The following is a 22362-nucleotide window of genomic DNA, read 5'->3' as shown; positions in this document are numbered from 1 at the left end:
CACACAAAGTATGTGTCTCTTTTTCCTTAGAGTCTAAGACACAGTTCTCTGAAGCTTTCGCTCCACGACTTTAAGCCTCAAACACAGCGAGACACATTTGTGACTACTGTTTGAGCTCTCATAAGGTGCTTCTTGTGAGCTACTCTGAGCATCGCCTGCGGAAACACCCTGCCATCCCAGATCCAAACTAATAGAGGTCATCTCATGGAGTTTCATAGTTTCGTTTTATTTTTGCTTAAACAAGCTGATATCCAAAATTCAGTTTGGCCAAGGAAAACAAAACGTTTGGAACTTAATAATAAAAGTTAAAATACTTAAAAACAGTGTTTGTAGAGGGGGAACAATCATGAAAACACAAAGTAGTAGTATTTTCCCTGACTGGGGGTTGGGGGACTTCTAAAAATTGTACATATTTAATAAAAATTTGAGTGAACTTGTGTCAACTTTGTGTTGTAAGCCAATTAGTAGAAACATTGGTTTTTAAGTATTTCTTTTGAATCACTAACTTTCATTTGGGGGGAAATAGGCTAAAAAGGGGGTTTGCATGCCTAAGAAACTCAAAATGTGGACACATTTCTCTTTTATTTTTAATGAAAATGAATTGCTGAAGAATATCATTATTTCCTCTAAAAGAATGAGACCTTAGAGGATTGTAGGGACTTTTTCAAAATAGCAACATCTCTTGGGCTCTTTCTTGTATTTCCATTTTTCTATAATTCTAGATGTAACATTTTGCAATAGCTATTGGTCTTCTTACAAGTCATAACACATCTTATGCAACAGCCATGCCCAACTGTCATATTCTACCTAAAAAGCAGCTGCTGTGCAAGCCAAATGACACAAGGGAAAATAAGGTTCTCAACTTGTAGCATACAGAAATTCCCTGAATTCCCTTCTTTTCACCATGATATCCTTCTGCCTTGGGTCCACCAGTCCAGGCACTGGGTTTTCTCTCCTTACAAACAAATGAGGTTCTTGATCTATTCAGAGGGGAGAAGGGAATCAAGGGATACAGTTGCTTTGTAAGGGACGTTTGACAAATCCTCTCCTGCACTCCTGCTCACACAGCTCCCTAGTATTGCTAATCTGGAATCTTTAAGTAGATTCAGTAGTGCAAATCACCATACTTCATGAGTCCATTTCAGAATTCAGCTTTTCAGGGGTCCGCTCAGTCCAATCTAATACAGCCATCTGCTTTTCAGCTTCCCATGTTTTACTGTTTCCTTTCTTACTCTCTTTTTTCTCTTAAGCTTATGGCATTTGAAAAATCCTGCTGCTTTCCTTTTAGTGGCAATTCAGGACAGGATAGAAGGATATGCTTGTATTCAGCCTGACATTTTCAAATGGAAGTCTGACTGAACTAATTATAAAAATAAGAATTCCCATATCTTACTTAGTGTTAATACTTAGGAACTTTTCTATGTTCTTTTCAAAAGACTGAATAGAACTAGAAAATTTATTTGTAGGTGTGACTTATCTTTCTTTCATCTCCATTGCATAAATGAACTTGAGCTTGATTTCAAGTTCAACTGTAATTCTTTAAGCTTGTTGTATAAATGTATTCTTTAGCACCTTCACTGTTCAATTAGCATACCAGTAAGCAAGATATAGAGCAAACAAAATCAGCCATGGCTTTCTGAAGATATTTATTTACTAAACATTCCGGAGAGTATTAAAATTTGCATTTTAAAATTAAATTTCTAAATTCTAACATGCAATCTTGCCCATGAGTTGCCTCACTCTTATGATTTAAACTTGTCAGTATTTTATGTAAGCAAAAGTAATATAAAAACAAAATTTTTTGAGAGTGTTGGGGTTGCTGTCAATAAATGATATCACACCCAATTGCCATTACTAAGATATTGTTTTATTTTTAATATATTGTGTATAAACCAACAACTATTCTTTATTTGTGATCACAGATAACACCATGACCTGAGCCAAAGTCAGACGCTTAACTGACTGAGCCACCCAGGCACCCTAAATTTTACTCTTAATAGTGGCAACAGAAAACTGATAAGTTGATGTCAATAATATATTTCAATGAGAAATATATTTATTATACAACTAACGGGGAATACTGAAGACTAGTTACTTCCTAAATTCTTCTCAGAGACCTTTCACCAGACCCTCTAACTAAGAAACTTGATTATAATTGTTCCTGAATAATTGTTAAAACAGATACAGCTTATGGTTTTGAATTTCACATGAATATTTTAAAAAATTAAGGCCAACTAATTGTTGAAATATACCTATAGAAACACACTTAAAAGTTATGCAGTTGTGTGTCTCTAGTCATAAGATTCTATTTGTTTTATTCTATAGCTCATGCCTACATTTTGCATCAAATAAACTGCAAGAACAAATCACATAAACATTTTGTTTGGTTCTAGCAGAAGTCAATTCTTGTTAATGCTCTATTAAGCATTTCAATTAGTTGTTATGTTTACTTTTAGTTTTATAAATTAATCTTCTCTACATATCTAAATATACATTTTCTAATGAGCTTCAATATTCAAGGAGATAAATATGAGAAAATGCTTGGAAACTAATTATAGAAATAATCTTATGTAATCTGCAAATGCTGATCAACGTACATTACTTCAGCAATGCCAATGCCAGGACAATATAGCTTTATTTCATTGAAAATAATGACTTTGACTTTATGATAATGTTAGGTTTTATCCTTTGTACATAGAGATTAATACAACATTGAAAATCCTAAACTACAGGAATTTAGAAGTAATAAACTGTATAATTCCAATAGCTACTTATTAAGTGGTCATTTATTTTCCAATTGTAATTAAGCTTCCTGATTTTAAATCATAAGCAAAAAGACTTTAGCACTGAGACTTAAATATCACTTACTTCATTCTTTGCCCAGGTTCAAGTGTTAACCGTCTCTTACCTGCACTGTTAACAGCTGTCTAGCTTGTCTCAACATGTCCAGTTCTGTTACTCTCAAATTCATACCCTACCTAGTGAGACTATGCTGCTTAAAACTTGTCAGTCAATTTTCATATTCAGCAGAATAACCGCTCAAGTTCCTTAGCACCCGAACTAGGACTTCCATGATCTCCTTCTTAACTCTCCAGCCCAGAAACTCAATAGAAATTCATGCACCACAGAAACACTAAACTACTCAGGAGTTATCATGCAAGTTCACTGAAAACTGTTCTGTTAAGCCCTCCTCCAGTAATAAACCCCTCCCTACAATTTCTTTTCCTGCTAACTCCTAACAACCATTCAACTCTGTAAAGGTGCCACTCTCTCTAGTAAGTTTCTGTTACTCCCTTTCCCTACCCTACTAAGCAGTTTTACACTTCAATTCATCAGGGTCATGGTTAACATTGGGTATCCCTATTGTGCATCCACAAAACTCTGGGCATATCTCAAAGACTACACACATTACACACTGTGTTGTATTGTGTTACTTTGCACCCAGGGAGCCTTTAGTCTTCATGAAGTCAAGGGAAATGTTGTCCCCATTACCAAATGCTTAAAAAGCAGTACATGTGACTTCTTTTGTTCAATACAACATCTGTGAGGATTCATCCATGTTGTTTCACATCTCAGTAGATCATCACCTTCTCTTGCTGAGTGGTACTCTATTGAATGAATATGCCAGAATGTGTTTAATCTTTTCATCTGTTGATGGACATTTGTTTGGGTTTTTTCCCCCCAGTTGTTGGAGAATATGAATATTCATGTGGGAGTCTTTGCAGACATAAGTTTTTATTTCTCTTGGTTAAATATCTAGAACTGGTATTAATGCATTGCAGTGTAAGTATATGTTTAATGATATAAAAAGTTACTAAACTGTTTTCCAAAGTACATTTTACACTTTGACCAGCAATGTATGAAAGTTCCTGTTGCTTCATACCCTTGCCAACCTTTGGTATTATTAGTCTTTTTAACTTTAGTCATTCTAGTGGGTGTGAAGTGGTCTCACTTTGTGGTGTTAATTTGCATTTCTCTAATGACTAATGATGCTGACATCTTTTCAAGTGCTTATTGTTTATTCCTGCATATTCATCAGACTGGTTAAGCTTTTGTCCCATTTTAAAATGGGTTGTTTATCTTATATACTGTAAAAAAAATTCTTTGCATATTCTGACAATACAAAAATACCTTTGTCAAATGTGTGTATATATATATTTTCTCCCAAACTATGACTTACCATTTCATTTAAAGATCAGAAGTATTTCCTTTTGATGAAGTACAATTTATTTCTCAAATTTTAATTTTTTTGGTTTTCTTAACTAAAAAGATTTTTTTTAACCTATTTAAAAATCACAAGGATTTCTTCTAAGGGAAATCCATAATTTTAATGATAATTATACTAACAACCACTTGGTACCAAGAAGTGTGCTAAATTAGCTTAATCATCACAGTGACCCCCAGGATACTTTTTAGTTTTAATTCTAATTTTTGAGAGAGAGGTCAGGGAGGGGCAGAGAGAGAGACACAGAATCTAAAGTAGGTTCAAGGCTCTGAGCTGTCAGCACAGAGCCTGATGCGGAGCTTGAATTCACAAATGGTGAGATCATGACCTGAGCTGAAATAGGATGTTTAACCGACTGAGCCACTCAGGTGCCCCCTATGATACTTTTAAGTATAATCTCTACTTAAAAGATAAGGAAACCTAAACACTGAAAGTTTAAATTACTTACCGAAGGGCAAAAATCTACTAAGGTACAGAGTTGGGATTAAATTCTATATAATCTGGAACTCCCTGTTCCTAACCTTTACTGCCCTCATACATTTAAACTCAGGTCGTGATTAGACTGCGAATTCTAAAGATCACTGGGAATTTTAAAGATCTAGAAGACTTTTATTCCTGTTACAGGTCATAGTAAATGTTTATAGAATAAAATATAATTTTGATATAATTATATATGTCCACACTGGCTGCTTATAAATTTGTACTCCAGAAAATTGGGAGAAAGATCCCAATGATCATTTTTATATTACAAAATAGAGTTTGTGCAGGGGTATGTGGGTGGGATCTGCACCATATATTCAGTGATGGAAACTGTTTGGTTTTATGTATTATGAATAGTTAGTTTTAAAAGATAAATCCATAATGAAAAGTATTTTCCACACTATGTACATTGAACTATTATTCTTTAACATATGGCTAATTAAGTCTAGCAGAAATCAGAACTCACATTTCTTCTTTAAAGTCTTGGCCTAAAGGCTTAGCTTAATATAAATTACCTCATTCTTCAAATCAGCAAATAAGATTTCTCAACTTGCTATTTTTTCAATCATATAATGCTATGTAGTTGACCTAGAATATTTAAAAGTTAAGTATATACACATAGTGTAAGAACTCAAGTTTTTGAATGAATGCTAAATTAGGTTGCCCTTCATTACATTTTATATGTGTTTATTTTTCTCTCTTGTGTCCTTTTCCTCATGTCTTTCTTCATTTCTTCCATTTTCATGTCACCATACATGAATATTGTACATTCAAATGCTCATCCATAAGCCCAGAGTACAAAGCTCCGGTAACACAGCATAACATGCTTAAAGACAAATTTATCTTCAATCTTCAACTTATAAAATGCCCTACATTTTTACAAATGATAATATTCTCTAATGGCATGGTGGTTGATCCCATCACTATACTTAAGCAAAACATGAGTTGCTGCTAAGGACTAATAATTTGTGAAAATACTACCATTCCTGTATTTTTGCAAATAATATTTTTGTCATGATAATCTACTAATAGGGTTATTTAATGACTTGATTAAATTAACTGCTTTTCAAAGCAATTATAACAAAATCCTGTATTTTATTCCTTCCACCCCATAAAAACAAATGGGTAGTAAGACCTACTATAAATGCAAAATTACTTAAATAACACTTTAATGTTCTTTGTCTGTATTTTTCCACTCTGCTATGCAGTTTCTTCTTCCCACCTAACATTTGCTCTTGTGTGTGTTCCTGGAGAGGAGTTACTATTCTCCCTTTCTCTCTCTCTGGCCTCTTCCCTGAAAAGCAAAGTGAACTCACTTGCCAGATATGTACCACCTTGGAATTCTTTACGTCTTCACTAAATTATTTCTCAGGGAGGAAAAAAGTATCTTAATAGCTTTCAAAAATTAATACATCTGCTTCTGTTCTTCTCTTCTAGTTTCTTCTTGCACTTCCCCCTTTAAATTTCATTGTTTTTCACCTACTTCGTTACCTTGCCATAAATGTATTCATAGTTCTCTATAAAAACAACTTTCTCACCTCTCCTCATGCCTTAAAAGTCATTATAGCACCCCTTATTTCCCATGATTATTGTATGGGATTATTGGTGGAAAATCACAAGGTTCAGATTTCTTGAGCATTTTGCTGGCTTTAGGCAAGCCATTTACCTACTCTAGGTATAACTTCTCCAGCATTAAAACAGATGTAACTAATACCAATTCCCTGGGATTATGGTGTGGTTTGAACGAGATTCAATGAGGTCAGGTGTGCTAAGCCCTTAACACATAGTAGGCATTCAAAAAATGTTGGCAAAACTCTCATATATTGACAGCTAATGCCAAATTTGACATTTACAATGTAACAAATATTGAAGCAAGTGTGATTTATTTGCACTAGATGAGAAAACTCTTAGAAACACCAAGTACTTGCTACAACAATTGTATCTTCTTACTTTTCTCAAGTTTATCAAGGTACTGATAGAGCTTTTAATGCTTTTTCACAAGGCTCAAGAAAGGTACCTCCCACAAATTAAATTCAGGACCCTGAAATAAAGCTGCATTTCAAAATAATCCTGGCACAGTAATCTTGAAACATTCACTAGCCTGACAATCTCCTGAATGGTTTGGCTCAGGATTTTAGTTCATTTCAATTATAAGCACGTAAGGAAAGATCACATCTATGATAAGCTTGTGTTTAACTGTTCAGAGTCGTGCCACTCATCTACACTGGTGAGCAGAATGATCAGGAACACAGTAAGAATTCCCACCAGATCCCAGATTCCCTTTAGCATCCCATTATAAATAAAAGGGAACTCTCCACAAAACCAATTTAATAACAAAAGTATATGTCACTTTTCAGCCAAAAGGTAGGCGGCCATTATAGTAGGTTTGAGCGTTTTTAAAAAATTATTTTTCAGTAGAAATAAAATCAGTATAATTTTTAAAATTGAGCACATTTAATAAGTATTAATTGGTTAATAACATTATGTATTGTTACCAGAATTCTAAAAAGTTACAATGTTGGGGGTAGAGAATTTGGTATAATTGCCAATGTTTAAAAAGATCTATTTAATATAACATACATTCTTTACATAGTAATAAGTATTAAGTAGAATTTAATACAATTCACTACTACAAATTCATTTGTTAAGAAGAGAAACATAAACTCTAAAATCAAACACTTGCCTAAAATTTTCCACCATCCCCCTTTTTATTTTCTGTTCCAATCAACTTACATAGTTAGTACAGACTATATATTCAATTATTCTGCATTATGGAAACTTATAGAATCTGTAAGGACTAGTTTTTATTTCCCTAATGTATAATACATATTTTCTTGCCAGATGACAGGGGAATAAAATATTTAACTCTGATGGTGGCAAAAAGTTAATTTTAGAGACCTATGTATTTAATAGTTGTAAAATTAAGAGGCTCTAAATGTGTTGTCGTATATTAATAGTGATAAAATATAAATTTAGAAAGCTAGGAACAATACTCTAAGGAAGAAACAAACTTAAAAAGAAAGAAATTGTGGCAGTTATTATTACTATTAATTTTTTGCAGAAAAAATTCATTGGTTACTGAGGAAAAGGAATACATTTATATCTCACTCTGTATAATATCCATATCTCCATAAAAATCAATTTTATAAACCATATGTCATGTTAATTATTATTAAGGAAATTTGTCTTTTTAGGGGCCCCAATACACTATTTTTTAAAGTAAAAGATTTTTTTCTGCAAACTATCCCTTTTAAATAAATATACATTCATTATGCCAAATTTCCTTATAAAAAGGTTTATTTTGGGTACTTATTTAGTTTTCCAAACTTACCACAAATAGCCAGTATTTCCAATTCCACTCCTTAGTAAATAATAATTAGGTTCAATGGTGTTCAAGAATATTGACCCTGCACATGAATAGTTGACACTAAAACATCGCACTAAAGAACTAAAGAAGTTCAGTCTCTCATATGGGCTAACTTTACTTTTTCTCTGTTACTACAAAAGACCTCTTTAAACACAAAGTTATCTAATATGTACAATGGTAACACAAAAAAATTCTAAATAAATGAGGTAAGATCAGAATTCATAATCTTCCCCTTTTTTGTTCTATTGGTAAATTGTCATCACCATCCATCCAATTAGTCAAAAGCAGTGCTGAAGACAACCTTGACTTGCAGTTATTCCTTAAATTCGCTTGCTACTTCTTACTCCTAATCTTTACCAACCATATCTAATCAGATGCTAAGACCTACTCATAAATACACTCAAATAGGTGTATTTCCCTATATTTGTTTCCTGTTTTCAGTTCTCAGCCCTATTTCAGACTCTCAATTTTCTTTTTTCTGAACTGTCCAAAGCCACACATAAAATCTCCCAAGAACTGGTCTTGTCCTACCCCAATCCATTTCATAGTGCACCAAACCAATTTCTTAACTCTCATGTCAAAAATCCTTCATCCTCCACAGTAAAAAGGAAACACATAACTCAACAAAATTCATGTGTATTCCACGCTATATCTGCAGAATCCATCTCCATCGTACCTGTTTGGTCCTACTTATTAGCACACATCTATGGCAGTGAAAGCTTCAGCAACACTCTGGAGCTATCACATACAATATTCCCTATATCTGAGTGTACTCTTCATCTTGTACCCCCTATATGTCCTCAGATTTGTCTTTTCCCTACAGAGGCTGAGAGTCTAGGATCAGTAAACAGAAGGCATATAAGTAAGTGAATGAAATGTTTCAATGCTATCCCACTGTGTTACATACTGTGGGAAAGAAAGAGTTCACTCAAGGGACAATTAGAAGATGTTTGTATGTCTATTTCCCCTTAAAATTTTAAGCTTCTTGATAGCAAGGACATATTAATCACCTACCAGGAACTTGATATTTGCTGAATGAGTAAACCAAATTATTAATTAATTGAATAACTAATTATTAATATACTGAGTGATTTAAAAAGTGAATTATTGTTGATAATGAAAATAAAAGCCTTAGCATTATAAAAAATACATGAGAATGAAAGCCACTTACAGTTAGTTCCTTAAGAATTTGTCTGTTGACATTTTGCAGTGATGCCAGATTTGAGTTCTAAATATAATTTACAAATATTAGATTTCTCAAAATCATTTGAAGGTTACATGGGCACAATTAAGTAAAAAATATGTAGCTATGAGTGCTAAACTATTGAAAACTAATTTTTAATATGATATTGAGGCAATTTTTTTTAAACCTCTACCTCATTTTGTGTATTGTTCTGAGAGGTCTTGATATTTAGAAAACTTTAAAAAATGCAAGTGAGGTTTCTGACTCTCTTTCTACCAAAAAAAAAAAAAGGGGGGGGCATGCAGTGAAAATAACTGTTAGATTATGTTTCCTTTGCAAATTTTACTCTTTCTTCACTTTATCTCCCTCAAGCTTCCATTTCTCAGAAAGAGGACTGTAAGTTGCAAAAGGCTCAAAGGTGAGAATGAAAACAAAACAAAACCCCAAACTCCAAGAACCAAGAGGGATGGTTTCATAACATATACACGTATGCCTAAGTATAATATATGTACACATACCACGCAAATATAAGGAGAAAAAAGGACACATTAAATATAATGGAAAACAGTTTTAGATGACTAGATGATGACTTCATGGACAAACTTATAACAATATGTACTGCTCTAGTAGAAAACCTAACTGTTGGACCAATGGTGAGAGATTCATTCACTCTTCTCTAGTCCCTGTATGATTCCATATTACAGCCCAGAATATTCCCACCAGAAATTCTGGTTAATAGCTACCAAAAAATGCATTAGAAAGGGAAAAAAGATGCATTAGAAAGGGAAAAAAGATACATAAAAATGATTCAACTTTCCCTGGAGTACTCTATTCATCAAACATGTCTACAGACAGTAGCAGAGGAAAATACACATACAAACAATTCAAAAAATCTATATGATTGTGTCAGAGTGGTATTCTTTACAAAATAATTTTAGTTTATGCATGTAAAATGCTCTTATTTTGAACAACATGGGTTTCAACTGCATGGGTCACTTGTATGTGGATTTTATCCAATAAATACAGTACAATACTATAAATGTATTTTCTTTTCCTTATAGTTTTCTTTAATAACGTTTTCTTTTTTCTAGCTTACCGTATTGTGAGAATATAGTATATACATATGAACTACCTATTCAACCACTGTTTATGTTATGGTAAAACTTTTTCTGGTCAACAGTAGGCTATTAATTAAGTTTTAGGGGAGTCAAAAATTATACTTGGATTTTTGATAGCACAAAGGGCAGCAACCCAACCTTCATGTTGCTCAAGTGTCAACTGTAATTAATATCATAACTAATTACACCTTCCCCCAAAATGAAAATAGTATTTTTTCTTTATTAATTTTGGTTAGCTTCCTGGTTTTTATTTTTACTTTATACTTACTTATATTTTTGCATTTTTTAAGGTAGCATAAAGGCAAGCTTGAATCCATTGTAATGTCAGAAATAACAAAATTTGAACTAATCAGTCTTAAATTCTATATATTTTTAGAGAGATCAAAACAGATATTGCTTTAGTTCAATTTAGTTTGGCCCCACCACTTGTAACAAAACATTGCATTTCTACCTGATGTCATTCACTACTTTTAAAATTAAGAAAGTCACAAATTCTACACACTATCAATTATTATTTTCAATATTTAGTTGAATGTATCTAATTTATTGTCCATAATGAATTTTTCTCTATAATGAACTGTTCTCAGGTATTTAATAAAGTTTGCTGCAAAATAAACATTTATCTTTTACATTGAAATGATGGATACACTTGCATACAAAGGATATAGTCCAAAATAATGCCCAGTTTATTTCCCTAGGCGCCAGAAGAGGAACTATGGTCTGAACGGCTCTTTGATTCTTCCTGGCTAAGTTGGTAGGTGTAACGTGTTATAATTTATCATAAAGACTTGAGAGAGAGAATAAAGTAGAAATGAAAGTTACAAAGATTTTATAGATCAAACCTAGCCTGGAAGCAAAGAAGATTTTTATTGTGTGTGTGTGTTTCCCTTTTTCTTAATATATCAAAACTGATGAAAAAACACAAAACTAAAAATTAATTTTTAGGATGACACCTTTGGAACTGTCTATCCCTTCATAGAAATCTAATTTCATTCTCAATTCCTCTTATGATTTTAATCTATGAATGTGTTTTGTTTTTTCTTTGATTTGTGAAATTAAGTTTACTTTAAAAGGAGAAAACACTATCCGAGAACTAAGCAAAAATAGTGGGTTTACCTATACTGGTAATGTTTTGAAAAATTAATATAGGCATGACATCAGGAAGAAAAGTATTTTTTTCTTAATGAAAGAATTCTTTATTTTTTATTACTTTATTTTGTTTAAAGTTATTATTTAAATTCTAGTTTGTTAACATAGAGTGCAGTATTAGAATTCTGGAGAATGTTCCATATGCACTTGAAAACAATGTGCCTTCTGTTGCTTTAGGGTGAAATGTTCTGAATATCCAGTGTATCATTCAGAGCCATTGTTTCCTTCTTGATTTTCTGCTAAGATAATCTATCCATTGATGTAAGTGAGGTGTTAAAGTCCCCTACTATTATTGTATTATTGTCAGTAAAATTCTTTACTTTTTTTTATTAATTGATTTATATGTTTGGGTGTTTTCAAGTTGGAGGCATAAATATTACAATTGTTAGATCTTCTTTTGAATAGATCTCTTTATTATGATATAGCCTTTTTTCATCTCTTGTTACAGTCTTTGGTTTAACATCTAGTTTGTCTGACATAACTATGGCTACTCCAGCTTTCTTTTCATATATATTAGTACAATAAATGGTTCCTCATCCCCTAATTTTCACTATAGGTGTGTTTAAGTCTGAAATGAGTCTCTTGTAGGCATATAAATGGATATTGTTTTTATCCACTCTGATACCTTATGTCATTTGATTGGAATATTTAGTCCATTTACATTTTTACATTCAGAATGATTATTTTTAGATATGAGTTTAGTGCCATTGTATTACCAGTAAAGTCATTGTTTCTAGAGATTTTTCCCTGTTCCTTTCTAGACTTTGTTGCTTTTGGTCTTTCCTTCTCACTCAAAGAGTCTCCTTTAATATTTCTTGCAGGGCAGGTTTAGTGGTCACAATCTCCTTTAGTTTTTACTTGTCCAGGAAACTCTATATCTTCCTTGCTATTCAGAATGACAGCCTTGCTGGATTCTTGGCTACATATTTTTCTAATTCATCACATTCCCTTCTAGTCTGCTAAGTTTCTGTGGAGAGGTCTGCTGCTAACCTTATTTGTCTTCCCTTTTAAGTTAGGGATTTCTTGTCCCTTGCTGCTTTGAGGATTTTTTTTTCCTTATCTATGTATTCTGCAGATTTTACTATATGTCTTGGTGTCTGGCCTGCTCTTGTTAATGGGAGTTCTCTGTATCTCTTGGATTTGGGTATCTGTGCCCTTTTCCAGATTAGGGAAGTTTTCAGCTATAATTTTTTCATCAATCTTTCTGCCTCTTTTTCTTCTCTTCTTCTGGGACTCCTAGGTTATGAACATTATTATGCTTTATGTAGTTATTGGGTTCCCCAATCCACATTTATGATCCATAATTTTTCTTTCCCTCTTTTTTTACAGTTATCTTCCATAATTTAATCTTCTATACCACTTTTTTTTCTTTCTATACCACTTTTTCATTCCTCTACCTCTTCTATCCTTGTGGTCATTACATTCACTCAATTTTGCATCTCAGTTATAGAATTTTTTTTTCTGGCCTGACTAGTTTTTAGACCTTTTTTCTCTGTGATAAGGGACACTCCCTGGTGTCTTCTGTGCTTCCCTCTAGCCTAGCTAGTATCTTTATGATTATTTTAAATTCTGTATCAGGCGCATTGCTTATATCTGTTTCAGTTAGATCCCTGGCCAGGACCTTTTCTTATTCTTTCTTTTGTGATTAATTCTTCCATCTTGACATTTTGTCTAAGTCTCTTCTGTGTGTTAGGAAAGCCTGTTGTGTTTTTTGCTCCTGAGAATAATGGACTTATTAAGAAGAAATCAGATACTGTCCAGGATCGGGAGCTTTAGGAAGTGTTTCTAGTGTATGCTGTGTGCGTTTAGATGCTGTTTTGGGTGATCTTTCCCTCAAGTCAGGCCTCTGCAGAGTTTCCCCTTGCCTGCAGTGGGGACTGTTTGGCCCTTGTCCAGTGGGTAGCGAATTTTAACTAGGTGTTCTTTGGTCTGCTTTTAAAAGAGTCCAGATCCTATTTCCACTACAGCTGGAGCTTTGTAGCACGCTATGGTCAGTGCACTTGGTCAGGGGGTTTATGCACAGAGTGCACTAGGTCACGCTGGGTGATGGTCTTTTGGGTGAAAGGCCTGCTGCTCATCTGGCTCCCAGGCACACTTACTCTCATAAAAGAGCATCCAGAGCACAGGAGACCAGGACTTGATGTAAGGGGCTGTGGATATTGTGCTGCTCACTGAAGTCCATCTGTGCTGATGGGAGAGGGGTTTAAAAAATAGTATCAGCCCACACTCTTGTCCCTGGAGATGGGAGTCTGTGCACACCACTGTCCAGTAATCCCTCTCAGATGAGGAACAATCACTCTAGTGTGTTCCAGGCTCCCATCAAATCCCTGTCTCCACCCTGTGTCTGGCCTGTCTGTCCACCCCAAGGTACAGTGCCCCTGTGTTTTATCTAAGGCATACAGGCTGAGTTTTAAAACTCCAAATTTTAGGGACCTCACTTGGTGTGCACCCACACTGATCCTCTGGGGGAGGGTTTCACTGCACTGTGGCTGGTGCAGGTTTGTCCCAGAAGAGCAGTTGCAGAAATGCACAGGGGCTTGAAGTTTAGAGTAAAGCTCAGCAAAAGGTCAGTGTCCAGGTTAGCTGCCCTCAGCAGGTTTCTCTGCCCCTATGCTAATGATCGGGGCAGCATAATGGTGCCTGCCAGTTCTTTTGTCCCCTGAAAGGCAATGCCACGTCTCCCAAATGTACCCCAAGAAAGGGAGCTGTCTCTCTCAGTGCAGCCCAGGGATCATCAGAGAATGCTGTCTGCTACCAGTCCTCTGCTCTCCTCCTCCACAGGAGCTCAGCTATGTCTGCTAGGCTCCACACATGCCAGGCGTGGCCTTTTAAAACTTCAATCTTTGAGCTCCATTGCTGGTAAAAACTCAATAATCAGCTCTCCTTTTCCCAGTAAATTGTTTTAGGAAAGTGTTTTTCCTGCGCAATCTCGTGTGTACTTCTTGCTCATTCTGTGATCAGGGTCCCCTCCCCTCTGCAGCGCCTGTGATTCTTTTCTCTCCCAAATCAAAACTCCATACCTCTTACCTTCCATGATGTGGCCTCTTTTCTTCCTCTAGTTGTGCAGCTGGTTTTCTCAGTCCTCAGATCAACTTCTTGAGTTATCAGAATGATTGGATAATTATCTAGATGTGTTTTTAAAGGGACGAGGCAAATACAGGGTCCCTCTAATGCTGTGCCGTCTCTCCTCACCTCCTCACCCCAACCCCTTACCGAGAAAAATATTTTTGAATAAACATTATAGATAAGCTATTTGCTAAGACCAGAGGATGTCAGATGTTTCAGTGAACACTAAAATGTGGGGACCCAGCTAAGTCCGGCTATTTTAAAAATGGTAATATAAAATAATCAGTTATGGATATATCTTCTGCTTCAAAGACAGGTCCCATTTTAGTGTTCTTAAAGTATTTTATAAACGTGTCCATACTCTCGAGTTAGGTCATGTTAAACAAAAATTAACTTGATTTATATTGCACATGGATTTCCACCTAAAGGTTTTCCTTGTCTCAAAACTATAAAAAAATTTGAACGCTGTTAACACTCTTAAGTACTTTCTCCGTACACCGTCTGCTTGCCAAATCTAGCCCCCTACCTACAACACACTTTATTAACACACAATGGTGCTCATTTTTTTCCACATCACTTATTCTCCGGCTGCATCGCCCTATGAAAGTAGAGGGGTGAGTAGATGTAGCACAAACCAGATGACCCACAAAACCTAAAATATTTACCACCTATTTATTTATAGGATAATTCTGCCAATTCTTCATTTAATTCTTCTATTTTACCAGTTAGAATCTCAAAAAGATCATAGTTAAGTTAATATTCCCCTATATAATTTGTTCCTTCTAAGCTGATCTTCCTGAACATGGCCCTCTCCCCATATCCTTTGGCATATACTCCAGTTAAATCTCATAAAAGATAAATTCAATTTCTTTTTACTGAGAGAGGTTCTTATTTATTAATCTACCCTGTTGATTAACTTTCTTAAAATTGATTATCTCTATATTACCAGTGAAAGTTTCTGTTTATAATAGGCAAGATGCAAATAAAAGTATTAAAAATCACTACATAAAACCTCATACACATTAGAATAGCTATTACAAAAAACAAAACAAAAAGCACCACTACTACCAACAACAACAGAAGTCCATGTGTTGGAAAGGAGGGATGAAAATTGAAACCTTTGTGTACTGTTGATGGGAAAGTAAAATGGTGCAGTCAATATAGGAAACAGCATGGTGGTTCCTCAAAACGTTGAAAATTATAATTAGTATGTAATCCAGCAATTCCATTTTCAGGTATATACAAAACCAAAAAACAAAACCAAAAAAAAAAACAAAACCCAAAAAAGCAGGGATTTAAAGAAATATTTGTATGCCTATGTTTATAGCAGCATTATTTACAATAGCCAAAGAGTGGGAAGACCCAAGTGTCCATTAATAGATGAAAAGATAAACAAAATGTGGTATATACATCCAATGGGAAATTATTCCACCTTAAAACTAAAGGGAATTCTTACACATACTACCACAATTGTGACCCTTGAGTATATTATGATAAGTGAAATAAGACAGCACAAGGGAAAAAAAAAAAAAACCCCAGCTGTGTGATTTCATTTAATTGAGATACTTAAGAGTAGCCAAATTAGCAGATAGAAAGTAGAATGGTGGTTGCCAGGGGCTGAACTGTGGAAAAAGGGGGAGTTGTTGTTTAAGGGTACAGGGTTCCAGTTTTGTAAGATGAAAGAACTCTGTAGATGAATAAGCAGGACAGTAGGACAAAAATGTCCTTAATGCACTAAACTACACACTTAAAAAATGTTTGAAATGGTAAATTTCATGCTTTGTATATTTTACCACAATTTTAAAAAATGAATTTAAAAGGGAAAGTTATAAATTTAAAAATGATTATTTACAAATAATACCAACTTAGAAGATTAGTTAAGAGTATGACTTAGTTAAGAGTATGATTAGTTAAGAGTATGATTCAAATGGACTTCAGTTTGAATCCAAGTTATAATACTGAGAAAATTACTTAACATCTTTTATCACAGTTTATGCTTACATGAAATGGAGGTATCAACAATATCAATCCAAAATTACTTTGTGAGAACAAATTTATTCAAATAATTTAGCAAACACTCTAAGAAATTAAGCCACTATATTTATTATTTCATATATACGAAATTTTTATTGTGTATCAAAATAAGATACACAATAAAAATTTTGTATGCATTGATTTGCATCAAAGTATTTTTATTGTTTTTCTAAATAAATAACAACCTTTTAAATTTACTTTGCAAACTATTATTCTTAGCACACAGCTAGACATATGGTAGAATATAACATACTTTTTAAAAATATGATCAGCCAATGCTAAGATTAAAAGGATAAGAATAATAGAAAAGCACCTGAATACAGTATGGTCTTCATAAAAGACAAAAGAAAGGCTATTTTATCCCAGTTAACCGCATTTCAGAGATGTGAAATGGCAGTCAATTTTAAAACATGCTATTCTAGCACTGATAAATCTATCAGTGAAATGTAGATATTAAGGTTCTACAAATAAAATATTGTGTTCATAAAAAAGCAAAGAGCAGAAACACAAAATAAGAACTTAAAGATCAAAGAAGCAATATTTCAATTAAATATGACTTTCTTCTACTAAACTGAAGATATTCACATAATCTTAGATTAACTGAGGTACCAACATCTTCTCCAAATTTAATTCATGAATTAAGAACTGTATGCACAATCTATCTCCATAACACAAGCAAAGTGAACATCTGTTAACTTTCTGCTATATAAGTTTGTGTGTGGGGGAGGTGGTGTGAACAGAGCCTCTGATGTGTAATATTCTTTCCATCTGCACACCAGGTGGCACTGCATGGTTAATCAGAAGACGATAACACATATCAAGATTTCTTATGTATTTGTAGGTAAGAAAATAAATAAATCAAAATTAAAAGTTTTTTTTCCATAAATGTCCACAGTAAACATAAGTAATAATTTACTTTAAAAGGTTATGTTATTTGAGTTAGCAATGTAAATTAATCATGATTACAGTATTGTTTTTCCTATATATTAATTTCTTATATAACTTAAATAGTACTACCAAGAACTACGAGTTTAAGAAATTGAGAAAGAGTAATGTAGCCAAACTAGGTTCTATTCCATTGATTTCTGTTTATTCATTTAAGTAAATTTGTGTCACACAATAGAGCCTTAGGGAATTTTGAACATCAATTCACTAGCTGTCCCTTAAACAATTCAAAGGAGGGTCTGGAGAAAAACTGATGTGATATAAATTTCAATTGGATTTCTTCTAAAACAGATTTACACTTAAAATACTATGTCTTAATGAAGTCTTCTCTTAAAAGCAACTATCTTGCTTTAGAACATGCTGCTTTTAAAAAGTACTTCATGTCAAAGAAGGTATTGTTTACATGTCAATGAAAATAATATTATTCCATATGATCTAATGCTGCTTAGCCAAAGATGGTATACCCTAAGGTGCATAAATACAAAATAAGTGGTAAATAAGACAGACAAAGCAGCCTGCAAACTTTCTCCCTCCTATTCTTTGGAAAGATTATTCCTAGAAAGAAATCTGAAGCATATGTAGAAATATGCCTAATTTCTTCTAATTTGCATCAACCTCTGCTATTTCCATATCACTTCTCATGCCTATCTTATTAATCCCTCTTTCTTTGTGTGTAATGGGGGCCCTTATTTTACCAAGTTTTGCATACGGTGATTTGCAAAAGTATAAGATAAGCAGGGCTGTGCAGTTTGTAGTGTGAATAAAACTATCTAGTAGTATGTCTCCTAGCTCTAATTAGAAACCACTCATGCATCATATAAATGTATTGAATGTCATGAATTCCAGATTCAATTTCATTGAACTTGGGGGTTGTGGGGGTAGGGGAGAGAGGTTGTATATTGTGATGTTCCTTAATTCTTCTATGGCAATACCCGCTACCTCTGTGATTCTAATTTTGTTAATTATCCTGAAGTTTATTCTTCAACATACACATTCTACTTCCAGAGGACAACCCAGATCTACAGGATGATTACTAAATTTCTCAAAAAAAACCATCATGATGCCCATAGCGTGTATTCAATAATATTCCATTCCAAGTGCCAGTAATAATTTTCACCCACAAAAAAAGGTAACCAGGAGCCATAAGAAGCAGTTGAAAGAAAACATTTTGGTTTTTCCAATAATTTTCCAACTGTTTTTCAATTACTTTTGGAGAGTTAATTAAGCTATTGGAACTACTTAAAAAATAGTGTTTGAACAATGAAATTGACAAAACATAGTTTTTTTTTCTCCTTCTTTAAGTAACTAGTGTAAGTGAAATATATTTTCATTCCATGAAATATATATAGAAATTTAATTCCTCTGTGGCTACATAAAAAGAAATCGAGAGAAAATAAGTGTTCAATATTTTAAAATGTAATTTATACTCCTAAGAGTGTTTAATAAAAAACATGGCATATAGAATATTTTGAAATAACCCTCTTGCTATTTCCTTTTTTACTGTAATGTGGGGGGAAAAGATTTTAATTCATTAAATCAATAATACAATTGATTTTTATGGAGAATCTATAATGTCCCAGGAATTCTATCAGCAGGAAAAAGAAAACATTAAAAAAAGGATTTTCTTATATCACCAGCTTCATAAAATGATGATTAAACACTCTCAAGCAAATAACATTACCTTTACCAAAATGCTCAAAGACAATGCCTATTATTCAACACATTAGTGTTAATACTTAATGTAGGGGCACTTGGGTGGTTCAGTTGGTTAAGTGTCGACTTTGGCTCAGGTCATAATCTCACAGTCCATGAGTTCGAGCCCTGCATCAGACTCTGTGCTGACAGCTCAGAGCCTAGAGCCTGCTTCAGATTCTGTGTCTCCCTCTCTCTCTGACCCTCCCTTGCTAGTGCTCCACCTCTCTCTCTCTCAAAAAAGAATAATAAACACATTAAAAAAAACTTGTAGAATGTCATGAACTGTAACATTTAGAATTTAATTCATTGCCTTTGATTAAAGAATCAAAACCATGAAATGTCTTTGCATTTTGTAAAAAAAAAAAAAAATAAAGAAAAAGAAAAAGATATAAGAAGATGTTTGGAAAGATCCACAAATTTAAAAGAAGCTAAATGATTATATAGTTTCATACTATATTTCAAGTTATTACATTGTTTCTCATTTATTCCTTTGTTTCTTTTCTTTTTATTCTTCCAATTATTTTACATAAAAATGTTATATATATGTAACAATGTATATGTTTAACAATTAGATATATATTAATATATGTTACACTATATTCATGTTACAAAATGTACTAACCTGTAAAATACAACAATTTAAGAAATTAATCTCTACCCTCATAGGTTTTTAATATAGTGTGTTTGTTTGTGAGGCAAGGGAATAGATATATGCACACAACCAAAATTAATAAAAGGAAAACTACATTTACTCCTATAAATGACATATAAAACATTTTGCTATGTATGACCACAGAACAAACATTTATTTCAGCAGGATTAGTATGAATGTCTTATGTAAGAAGTGGCGTTTAAGATGAATACTTTAAGTACTGACTTTACCATATGGAGTCAGACTAAAACATTTGCTCAGTAAAGGCAACACTACAGGCCAAGATATAATGAGGGAACAGTACAGGTAACTTCTGAGGGATAGCTAGATATCTGGTAGTAAGACAGATCTATAAAGTGGGAGATTTAAGTCTAAAAGGGTATATTTGGGCAGCTCTTGTAGCCTGTTGAAAGTCATACAAAGGAATTTGACTTATTCTGAATGCAGCGACGGCCACTAAAAATAACAGAGAGATTTACACCTTGTTTTTAAGAAGTGTTACCTGATGTGGGGAGTTCTTCAAATTAGAGTACCATATTACTGAGAGAAGCAGAGTGATTCTGGGCAACAAAGACAGCCATCATAGGGACCAGGGTTCCTCTTACAGGATTAGACTGTCTACTAATACAATCAAACTATTCAGGAATTAGTGCTAGCTTAGTGAACTTGGAATCAGAACAAGGATATTTCAAAGAAAATAAACTTATCTGTATATCTTCATGATCCAGGCTCAAAGAATTCCAGGCCCATTTATTCACATGTCTTTAAAGATATACCATCAATATTTTCTCAGATTATTTTTCCCCTTTTGTTCTATACTTATAAAATTGACCAGTCCCTATTACGTGCTTCTGCAGATTAAGATGCACTTTCTATAGATATGTTAATATGATCAAAGAATAATTGCCCTACATCTATTTGGTCTTCTTCTGGGGGCTTTGCTTGCCCTCATTAAATGATGATTTAATGAACTCTCAGCAGGAATTGTATCTCTCTCATTTCTGAATTCTGGGGAAGCCATCTCACAATTATACCCGAGTACTTACAAGTGACACTAGATTAGACAATATTACAATTTTTTTAAAAAGTGGATTGCAAAGTATTCATAACTTCTTTTTGCTTGAAATTAAGTCAGATTTATTATTTTAAAATAATCTACTCATAACTGTGCACAATTCCTAAATAACTTCATTTTCTTTCTGTGGACATAAGAGGTGGTCTAAAAACCTTATTCCATTTTCTGCTAAATAAATAGAAAGTATACATGATTGTGTACAATTTAGAAACTCCTGATTAAGAAGCTAATTAAGAATAGCTTTTACACAGAAGAATTCTGGCTCTAAGAAGACACAAGAGATTTAAATAAAGGCCACAATGTAGCAAATTTAATACCACAATTTCTCAATAGACTTTCTTAATTATAATTATCTTTTCTTCAGCTGTTAAAATACTTGAGAATCATCATATTTAAAAAAATATTTTCTTAGGGTAACTGGGAAAAAAAAAGCCAATTGGTGATAATAGTGAGAAAAATGAGGCTAAATAATTCTTACAGAGTATGAGGTCCCATGTTCAAGATCCTTAAATTGGACCATTCAATGCAGGCAGGTGTCATCAGATAACTTGTTGGCTTTCAGCCACTGTATCTCTAACAGTTTTGAAAAATGGATGTTTGCATTTGTTACATTTTTCCTACCTTCTCTCTAAAATCCGCATTACATGTTTCAGTTGCATTTACTAGTTTTCTCTAACCGATAAAATAGAGTTAATAATAACTACCTCAAGGAACATTTTAAGGAGTTAATGGCATAGACTATATTAAAATTTGAAGGGACCAAAAAAGAATTGAGCATGGGATATTGTAGCTATTACTGCTTCTACTACCAATATCACTACCAACAATATCACAAATCCTACTTATTTCATATATAGTGTAATAGTGTATAGTGTAATTTTATAATAATGTAGTATCTACTCCTCCTAGGTTTGGTCAATGTTATAACCCCCCCCCCCATATTGCCAACATGTTTCAATATTGTATCAGTTTATTTTGGCAAATAATTCAAACAGTTGCATTAAAAATCAATAGAGGAGTTTGAGGCCTCGTTGGGCTCTGTGCTGTCAGCAGCACAGAACCTGCTTCAGATCTCTGTCCGCCTCCTTCTGCCCTTCCCCATTCTTTTTCTCAGAAATAAACTTTTAAAAAAGGTAATAAGTCACATTTTTACAAAATCCTTTGCTCTAAAACTAAATGCACATAACAAATTGCCAGTACATATGAGGAAATATTAAATGGTGAACCAAAACCTAGAACCTTGGGAAAATAAATAACCATTATAAAGTGATAGTCTTTTTTTTTAATGTTTATTCTTCGGGAGAGAGACTGAATACAAGTGGGGGAGGGGCAAAGATGAAGGAGACCCAGAATCCAAAGCAGGCTCCAGGCTC

General features: G+C 33.6%; 1 protein-coding gene across 1 annotated transcript in view; it reads right to left on the bottom strand.

Annotated features, from left to right (window-relative positions):
* The window catches only part of DPYD (dihydropyrimidine dehydrogenase), an 806753-nt gene that overhangs the window by 522859 nt on the left and 261532 nt on the right, over positions 1 to 22362 (bottom strand). The gene's annotated exons all lie outside the window — the stretch shown is intronic.

The sequence above is a fragment of the Suricata suricatta genome, chromosome 8 (assembly GCF_006229205.1).
Source record: "Suricata suricatta isolate VVHF042 chromosome 8, meerkat_22Aug2017_6uvM2_HiC, whole genome shotgun sequence".
Taxonomy (NCBI): Eukaryota; Metazoa; Chordata; class Mammalia; order Carnivora; family Herpestidae; genus Suricata; species Suricata suricatta.
The sequence above is the reverse complement of the archived record's forward strand: the minus strand, read 5'-3'. Positions and strand labels throughout refer to the sequence as shown.